The sequence below is a fragment of the Bicyclus anynana genome, chromosome 18 (genome assembly GCF_947172395.1).
Source record: "Bicyclus anynana chromosome 18, ilBicAnyn1.1, whole genome shotgun sequence".
Classification (NCBI taxonomy): Eukaryota; Metazoa; Arthropoda; class Insecta; order Lepidoptera; family Nymphalidae; genus Bicyclus; species Bicyclus anynana.
Genome location: NC_069100.1, coordinates 6547861 through 6555360, shown reverse-complemented (window position 1 = coordinate 6555360; position 7500 = coordinate 6547861). Strand labels below are relative to the sequence as shown.

Below are 7500 nucleotides of genomic sequence, written 5' to 3'. Positions count from 1 at the left end.
AAAGGTTCCGTGGTAAAGGATGCGCAGCGCAGGATACCGGATGCCCCAGGAAGACGTCGAGACTCTCGACATCTTGCCGAAGCATCGCGCCGCACGCTCCCCGATCGACAACGCATGCCGCGCGAAGGAGAGACTTGAGTCGATCGTGACGCCCAGCACGACGGCCTCCGACACGGCCCTGATGGAGTTACCCCCCAGCTTGATGACCGGGGGCCGCTTCCCCAGCTTGCCCTTGAACGTCATAGTTTGCGACTTGTTAGGAGCGAAACTGAGCCGGTTACGACGGCCCCAGTCCTCAATCTGCCGGATAGACTCGGACGCTGCGGACTCTATCGCTCTGCGAGTATCCGCCGCGATCAGCACCGTGACGTCGTCCGCGTACGCGATGACCTTGACCCCCCCCGGTAGCGGCAACCGAAGCAAGTCATCCAGAAGGACATTCCACAATGTAGGACCCAGCACTGATCCCTGCGGGCACCCCATAGTGGAGGTTTTCCACTGCACCTGGCTTCCGACGAACAAACCGACACGCCGGTTCGCAAAGTAGCTGGCCAGCATGCCGTATACATTCGGCGGACAGCCTCCCCTTTTAGATTTGAGCAGGATCATGGGCCACCAGGCGTTGTCAAAGGCGCCCGAGATATCCAGGAAAATGGCCTGTACGTAATTCGACTCAGTAGATTTTGCAGCGCTGAGAACCGCTTGCAGCGCCGTGACGGTCGACTTACCCGGAGAGAATCCGTGCTGGAAGTCCGAGATCCCACTGGTGATCTGTGGCGCGCAAATGAGCATGACTCGTTCTAAAATCTTCCCGAACACTGGGAGGAGCGTAATCGGACGGTAGGCCTTCGGGTCAGTGAGAGGCTTATCATTACCCTTCGGGATGACGATAAGCCTGCCATCCTTCCACACATCAGGGAAAACCCCCTCTTCCACACAGGCGGCGAACACCCTGTGGAACTCCACGGATGCCGCCCACCACACTTGCTTAACGATTCAAAACCCGACACGCCCCGGTCCTCAGAGCCAATCCTTATTCCGAAGTTACGGATCCAATTTGCCGACTTCCCTTACCTACATTATTCTATCGACTAGAGGCTCTTCACCTTGGAGACCTGCTGCGGATATGGGTACGAACCGGCGCGACATCTCCACGTACATCCCTCACCTGAATTTTCAAGGTCCGCAGAGAGTATCCGGACACCGCCGCAAATGCGGTGCTCTTCGCGTTCCGAACCATATCTCCCTTCTATAGGATTCCATGGAACTCGAACGCTCAGGCAGAAAAGAAAACTCTTCCCGGACCCCTCGGCGGCGTCTTCAGGCCACTTTGGGTTACCCCGTCGAACGCTCGCTTTGAAACGAGGGAACGATTGTTGAAACGGTTCCGCTGCCGGGTTCCGGAATAGGAACCGGATTCCCTTTCGCTCAACGGGCGTTGTTTGTCACAAAAGAAAACACGCCGCATCGACATAAGATCTCTCCTTGAGCTTAGGATCGACTGACTCGCGAGCAACTACTGTTCACGCGAAACCCTTCTCCACGTCAGTCCTCCAGGGCCTCGCTGGAGTATTTGCTACTACCACCAAGATCTGCACCGACGGAGGCTCCAAGCGGGCTCACGCCCAGACCCTTCTGCGCTCTCCGCCGCGCACGTCCTACTCGTTACGGCATAATGACGCGCGTCCGAGGAGCGCGCGTCCCACTTGCCCGTAACGGTATTGTATAGGCAAAACGCTTCAGCGCCATCCATTTTCAGGGCTGGTTGCTTCGGCAGGTGAGTCGTTGCACACTCCTTAGCGGATTCCGACTTCCATGGCCACCGTCCTGCTGTCATGAGCGACCAACGCCTTTCATGGTGTCCCATGAGCGTTTTTTAGGCGCCTTAACACTACGTTTGGTTCATCCCACAGCGCCAGTTCTGCTTACCAAAATTGGCCCACTTGGCACCGTCATCAGATCTCCGGCTTCATCGTTCGAGTAAGCCGGAGCTCTCACCCATTTAAAGTTTGAGAATAGGTTGAGGTCGTTTCGGCCCCAATGCCTCTAATCATTCGCTTTACCGGATGGGACTGTCGCTGTCGACGCCAGCTATCCTGAGGGAAACTTCGGACGGAACCAGCTACTAGATGGTTCGATTAGTCTTTCGCCCCTATACCCAGTTCCGACGATCGATTTGCACGTCAGAATCGCTACGGTCCTCCATCAGGGTTTCCCCTGACTTCGACCTGACCAGGCATAGTTCACCATCTTTCGGGTCCCAGCATCTGTGCTCGGAGCGCGCCTGCATTCACGGATTGGAAACGAGACGCCTCGGGAGTGCGGGAGGCCGACCGGGACCGGCGCTCCATCCTCCCTACGTTCACTTTCGTTGCGCCTTTCAGTTTTGTGACAAAGACAACTCAATGACTCGCACACATGCTAGACTCCTTGGTCCGTGTTTCAAGACGGGTCCTGCGAGTGCCCGAAAATGACTCATCGCAGACTGAGACGCGCACGGTCCGAGACGTCACGGCTGCGACAGCAGCGGCGCCGCGTCGCGGTCCGCGCTCAGGCAGGACCGCGACCTTCAGTGTGTACGGCGCGAGCTTGCGTCGGGCCGGACGCGCGCGAGGCGCGTGCGCGGTTCACTTCTATACCGTCCGACAGCCGGCCGGCCACCGTCGCGGTCCAGCGGAGGGCGCGAGCCCGCCGCTGGGCGAATCGGACGGCGCTCAAGCCGACGTCGAACGGGTCGCGATGCATTACTGAGAGAGAAGTGCACGACGCCGACGGTACTGGACGGACGCGACCCGTGCCGCGCCGCGGCACCCGCGAGGGGGCACGCGCGCGACATCGAGGCGCGCGCCCGCGCGCCGTCGGATGTCGATGAATCTCTCCGTTCGTTCATTCGAGTTTCGCAGGTTTACCCCTGAACGGTTTCACGTACTCTTGAACTCTCTCTTCAAAGTTCTTTTCAACTTTCCCTCACGGTACTTGTTCGCTATCGGTCTCGCGGTAATATTTAGCCTTAGATGGAGTTTACCACCCACTTAGGGCTGCACTCTCAAGCAACCCGACTCTGAGGAGCGTCCCTCTCGCCGCCTCGCTCCGTCGCTACGGGCCTGGCACCCTCTACGGGAAAGCGGCCCCGTTCAAGACGAACTTTGACGGGAGCGGCGACGGCGAGATAGCGGAACCTCCCGAACACCACATCTCCCGCGACCGTTAAAGCCGCGCGATTCAGTGCTGGGCTGATTCGCGTTCGCTCGCCGCTACTGACGAAATCCTGGTTAGTTTCTTTTCCTCCGCTTACTAATATGCTTAAATTCGGCGGGTGATCCTCCCTGATCTGAGGCCAACGATAAAAGTGGAGGCAGACGCGATATCCGTCGGCTCGACGGCGCCGTTCGCGCACGCGAGCGCGCTCCCCCGCCGCGAGGCGAGAGGGGCGCGCCGCGAGAGCGCACGGCGCCGCCGCGCGAGTCCGGACGTCGAGTCCGCCTACGCGTGCGCGTCAGCGGCACGCACGTACACGTGCGCGCGTACGTCGCCACAGATTCACCGTAAACGGAAGGGTCGGTGGGACGAGCGCGCACGGACGCACGCACACGCACACACGTGTGATATTTTTGAGCGGACCTGCGGAGCGCGTGCGCCGCCGCCGATCGAGAGACACTCTCGTCGAACGGCGCACGCACGCACTGCACCGGACGCGCCACGTGTCGCACTGTGTGGACAGTGTGGTGTGTGTATTTATGCAGCCGGCCCTCAGACAGGAGTGGTCCTGGATGTTTCTCCACGGACCGAAATGTACGTTCGAAATGTCGATGTTCAAATGTGTCCTGCAGTTCACACTATGACGCGCAGTTAACTGCGTTCTTCATCGACCCGCGAGCCAAGTGATCCACCGTCCAGGGTAATGGTTTTCGTTTTCTCGTTTTTTGTTGTGCACATGCGTTGTCGTTTTGTTGGGTGGTACGAGTGAGCGAGTGAGTGAGTGAGTGAGTGAGTGAGTGAGGTTAGATCGGTGCGTCTCTGACAACACGAGCACGCGCAAACGCAAACATGTGCGTACGCGGTACGTTAATGATCCTTCCGCAGGTTCCCCTACGGAAACCTTGTTACGACTTTTACTTCCTCTAAATGATCAAGTTTGGTCAACTTCCCAGCAACGCCGACGGCCGTGAAGCCACCGCGTGTCGGTCCGAAGACCTCACTAAATCATTCAATCGGTAGTAGCGACGGGCGGTGTGTACAAAGGGCAGGGACTTAATCATCGCGGGCTTATGACCCGCGATTACTAGGAATTCCTCGTTTATGGGGGATAATTGCAAACCCCAATCCCCAGCACGAAGGAGTTTCAACGGGTTGCCCGGGCCTCTAGGCCAGGGAGAACATGCTGATTCCTTCAGTGTAGCGCGCGTGCGGCCCAGGACATCTAAGGGCATCACAGACCTGTTATTGCTCAATCTCGTGCGCCTCGAAGACGCCGGTCCCTCTAAGAAGAACTTTAATACGCCGCCAGTGAGTTGCGCGACCGGAGTCGCGCACACCTAAATGACGACGCCTATTTAGCAGGCTAGAGTCTCGTTCGTTACCGGAATTAACCAGACAAATCGCTCCACCAACTAAGAACGGCCATGCACCACCACCCACCGAATCAAGAAAGAGCTGTTAATCTGTCAATCCTTCCGGTGTCCGGGCCTGGTGAGATTTCCCGTGTTGAGTCAAATTAAGCCGCAGGCTCCACTCCTGGTGGTGCCCTTCCGTCAATTCCTTTAAGTTTCAGCTTTGCAACCATACTCCCCCCGGAGTCCAAAATCTTTGGTTTCCCGGAAGCTGCCCGCCGAGCCATTGTAGTAACGTCGGCGGATCGCTAGATGACATATTTACGGTTAGAACTAGGGCGGTATCTAATCGCCTTCGAACCTCTAACTTTCGTTCTTGATTGATGAAAACACCTTTGGCAAATGCTTTCGCTGATGTTCGTCTTGCGACGATCCAAGAATTTCACCTCTAACGTCGCAATACGAATGCCCCCAGTTATCCCTATTAATCATTACCTCGGAGTTCTGAAAACCAACAAAATAGAACCGAGATCATATTCTATTATTCCATGCACGAAATATTCAAGCGGCATTTTGAGCCCGCTTTGAGCACTCTAATTTGTTCAAAGTAAAATTGTCGGCCCATCTCGACACTCAACGAAGAGCACCGCGATAGGATTTTGATATTGAACCGTCGCGTTAACGACGGCTCACCGACGATATGCTCCGCAGACGTGTCAGTATCACCGCGGATGCGGTGCACCGACAGCGCGGCGCACAAATGCAACTACGAGCTTTTTAACCGCAACAATTTTAGTATACGCTATTGGAGCTGGAATTACCGCGGCTGCTGGCACCAGACTTGCCCTCCAATTGTTCCTCGTTAAAATATTTAAAGTGTACTCATTCCGATTACGAGGCCTCGTAAGAGTCCCGTATCGTTATTTTTCGTCACTACCTCCCCGTGCCGGGAGTGGGTAATTTGCGCGCCTGCTGCCTTCCTTGGATGTGGTAGCCGTTTCTCAGGCTCCCTCTCCGGAATCGAACCCTGATTCCCCGTTACCCGTGACAACCATGGTAGTCGCAGAAACTACCATCGAAAGTTGATAAGGCAGACATTTGAAAGATGCGTCGCCGGTACTGGACCGTGCGATCGGCAAAAGTTATCCAGATTCATCAAAATTAACGACTTCGGACGCGAGGCCCTCCGTCGATTGGTTTTGATCTAATAAAAGCACTCGTCCCATCACTGGTCAGAGTTCTGATTGCATGTATTAGCTCTAGAATTACCACAGTTATCCAAGTAACCGAGTAAGATCTAAGGAACCAAAACTGATATATTGAGCCATTCGCGGTATCGCCTTAATACGGCTTGCACTGAGACATGCATGGCTTAATCTTTGAGACAAGCATATAACTACTGGCAGGATCAACCAGGGAGCAGATATTGATATTATTATCTAAGCTCTCTTCCCCCCGCCACACGACCCACAAACACACACCCACACTTCGTCCCCAACCCGGAAGCTCGACGGACACACGTCGCACGCGACAGGCGGGGGAGTGGGTGGTGGTGTGCGTGCGTGGCAGAGGGCCTCTGAAGCACGTGATCGCGCCACGGCTCCGGCGAACGGAGCGCGGCGCGGTGCCCGACATTGTGCAAGAAGAGCGTACACGACGCAATCTCACAGGACACGTCCTCCGACCGCACAGAAAAGTATGCCATTAGACACTCTCGCAGTGCTGTCGTCGGGTCCCAAAGAAACTTGAACGTTCTATGAACGAGACGTACATACCACACACGGCGCTCCACTGCTAGAGTGAAGCCGTAAGTGTTTTAACAGTGACTCTGCGGAAAACCACACGTGGGTCGTCGCCCGGAGTGTGAGAGACCGTCATCCAGACTCTCTGATTGCTCAATCAAGTTGGGAGTACACATTGTTCCAGGGCGACACACGATGCCGCCCCGCACACAGTAAATCAAGCTACCGACACCGTGGTTTGTGAATTTCTCGCCGTACGACGATTATACATACTACACGGGGTGTGGAAAAGCGTCAAACGCGATTCCGTCGGTTGCAACGCCGTTGTTTTTTTTTTTTTTGAACGTACGCGCGCGCACGCACCACGTTGTACATTCGTATATATACATACGTACACACACATATAAATTAATATATTAACATGTACGTACGTACACGTATATATTCAATTCAAACGTATCGCAAAAACACGATAACGCGCGCACACGCACAACACGCGCCGTGTCACGTCGACACCCGAGAAGAAAAGCGAGCGCCACCAGACTCTCACACAATCACCTCAAACGTCGACGCGCCACGACCCTGTCATAGTAGTAAACGCGCTGACGGCGCAATCTGTGTACATGTGTATGTGTTATTTTGAACGAATCAAAAAATCGAGCCGTTCGTTTATTGTGTGTCCCGAAAACGGGCCGGAAAAACATTTTCGACTACGAAAATGACTCGGAGGGGGGGGGGGGGGGGCGGGGGGGGGTGGGGGGCGGTCGCCGCCGCCGCGGTTTGGGGGGGTTTTGGCGGATGGGGAGGTGTTTCGTGAACAACTTTTTCTACACTTTCTACTCGACTAGTTGTTGTTGTTGTTGTTGTTGTTGTTGTTGTTGTTGTTGTTGTTGTTGTTGTTGTTGTTTAGGGTATTTACATTTTTAACCGACTTCAAAAAAAAAAGGAGGAGGTTAAGGTTAACCCAAGTGTTCTTAGTTAGGTGAAATGAAAAAATAAAAAAAAAAAACCAACAACACTACCTGTGAGACGCTATATAGAGTCGAAGTGAAAAAAAACTTTTTTTTTTTTTTTTTACTATTGCAACATGTTATTGTAACGTGCAACCAACAAATATATCTATCGTAACTGAAAAGGTGTGAAATAAATAAATAAATTAAACAAATAAAAAAACCCGACTGCATAAATTATACAAAAACTGAAAAGAA

At 54.2% G+C, this 7500-nt stretch overlaps 2 non-coding genes and 1 pseudogene across 2 annotated transcripts; all 3 read right to left on the bottom strand.

The window, feature by feature from the left end:
• Positions 1–3340, bottom strand: part of LOC128199087 (large subunit ribosomal RNA) — a 5405-nt pseudogene extending 2065 nt beyond the window's left edge.
• Positions 3341–3744: 404 nt separating this feature from the next.
• Positions 3745–3901, bottom strand: LOC128199124 (5.8S ribosomal RNA). The gene has a single exon (XR_008251802.1). It is a non-coding gene; the product is annotated as a 5.8S ribosomal RNA (ribosomal RNA).
• Positions 3902–4066: 165 nt separating this feature from the next.
• LOC128199028 (small subunit ribosomal RNA) lies at positions 4067–5969 on the bottom strand. Its single transcript, XR_008251732.1, has one exon. It is a non-coding gene; the product is annotated as a small subunit ribosomal RNA (ribosomal RNA).
• Positions 5970–7500: the final 1531 nt, after the last annotated feature.